This window comes from Myotis brandtii, unplaced genomic scaffold, assembly GCF_000412655.1.
Source record: "Myotis brandtii unplaced genomic scaffold, ASM41265v1 scaffold672, whole genome shotgun sequence".
Lineage (NCBI taxonomy): Eukaryota > Metazoa > Chordata > Mammalia > Chiroptera > Vespertilionidae > Myotis > Myotis brandtii.
The window spans coordinates 180,760-182,956 of NW_005370621.1; the positions used below are offsets into that span (position 1 = coordinate 180,760).

Genomic DNA, 2,197 nt, shown 5'->3' on the forward strand with positions numbered 1-2,197 from the left:
CTCTGGCAACCTCTAACCGTTTTTCTGTCTCCATAGTTTTGCCTTTTCCAGAATGCCATAGAGTTAGTCATATGGTATGTGGCCTTTTTAGATTGGCTTCTTTAACTTAGTAATATGCTCTTAAGGTTCCTCCATGTCTTTCGTGGCTTCATAGCTCATTTCATTTTAGTCCTGAGTAATGTTCTATTATCTTGATGTACCACAGTTTATTTTCCATTCACTTACTGAAGGACATCTTGGTTGCTTTCAGATGATTAGCTACTTTCCAGAAAGTGATTTAGCTGAGAAACTATGCTGAGACCCCAATGGTTTGAAAGAAATTTCAAATATTTAAATGAGTAAGTTGTTATACTCCATCCAATAGGTCACTTAAAATAAAGCCTGGGGGTTTTTCATCTTCACTGCACACTTTCTTCATGTCTCTGTCAAATATGAGAGAGGCCTTACCTGGTACAGAGTAACACATCTTCCTGCCCACTTATCCTGCTTCACCCTTCACAGCATTCATCACCATCTGCTGTATTACACATTCATTTGTTTATCTTCCTTTCTAGATTGTAAGATCCATGAGAGCAAAAATCTGCTCATTAACATGCTTCCAGAGCCTAGATAAATGTCTGGTCCATAGTAGGTGCTTCACAACATCTGGGATTCCATTCTGTCCCAAGATGCAAGGAACACTAAGGAAGATATCTTTTATTCCATAAAGACTGTTAATTATGGTAGAAATTGGATGCACCCGCCTAAGATTCTTCATCATACTTTCTGCGAAATCTGCCACAGATAGGCCAGTGGCCCAGGATGTGTAGTCTTTCAGTTTGATCACCTCATAAGCACTGTTACCCACCTGTTTGTGGAACTTGTTTCTACTGTTCCTGATCTGCATCGGTGCCTAAATCAGGGTGCAGATTCTTTAGGGAAACACCAGCACCATTCACTCCACACAGGCACACTAGAGTCTCCATGCTCCCAAGGACCCACACTTGACAGCTCAATGGTTGAACTCCCAGCCTCTCCCCCATTAGGTAAGGGAAGCCCGCTGAATCCAGATGGCAACCACTTCCAATAACATGGTTTTTTTTTTGGAAAGCCGCTTAACTTCCAAGCCACATAGGTCAAGACAGCCACTGGATTGGAAACAAACCATTTGCAGTTGGGACTGTATTACACAACTTTAGGAATGATGCATTTAAAGACGTTCACGTTACCCTGGACCACATTAAGGCGGCTTTCTCCTTCCTGTTGATGTGCCCAGCTGGAGTATCAACCAGCTTGGCGTTCGCAGTCACACTACAGTCTTTGCCAGAGACAATTTTTGGTGTTCTAAGGAAAAGGCTGCCGTGTTGGCCATCCATCATCTCTCCCTTTACTTTGTCTTCTATGACACCAACAAGAGAGCAAGTTCATCTGCCAAGTCCTTCCTTAAGATACCGACGGCACAAGCCATGCCAACAGCACCCACCCCAACGACTGTCATCGTATTCTGGGGGCTCTGTTCTTCCTTAAGAAGAGTCACCATCAGCTGATCCTTGAGGTTGCCATATTGGCCTTGGAACCGCAAGGGACTGGCAGTGCATGGCGGGCGGGCATCGGTGGCGCGCTGCGTTGGATGCGGACTCGGCGGCAGCTGCTCGGGTAACAAGTTGTAAGTTTTAAATTGGCACCGTTTTGAGTAGCGGGAGGAAATCTCGGGGAGGAAATCTCGCGATGTCCGCTCGGCGCCGCCTGGTCTGAGAACCCTCCTGGGTCCCACGCAGTCACGCTCCCGCCGGTCCCTTGGCAGCCGCCATCTTGGTTGTCGGGCAGCTGGGTGCCGCACCGCCCGCTTGTGTTCACAGAGAGAAGCCTTAAGGTGCTTGTTCCTAGAGTCGGAAGGTTAATGGCAGCCTAATGCTACCTCACACGCCTACGTCATTCACCTCCCTTCACCTCACCACGCGGGCATTGTGTGTGTCACAGCCTCACAAGAAGGGTGAGTGCAGGGCGGTGAGGTGAGAGGGAGGGGGCTCACGCACAGTATGTTGGTATAATTGTTCTGTTTTAGCATTGGTTGTTGTTAATATCTCACTGTGCCTCATTTAGAAAGTAAACTTTATCATAGGCAGGGAGAACAGTACTCACAGGGTTGGGACTCCCTGGTTTCGGGCTCCCGCTGGGGCCTAGGGTCGCACCCCCCGCAGGTACAGGGCGGACCGCC

The 2,197-nt window shown here is 47.8% G+C and overlaps 1 pseudogene; it reads right to left on the reverse strand.

Moving 5' to 3' along the window:
- Positions 1-550: 550 nt before the first annotated feature.
- LOC102252744 lies at positions 551-1,590 on the reverse strand (annotated as a pseudogene).
- Positions 1,591-2,197: the final 607 nt, after the last annotated feature.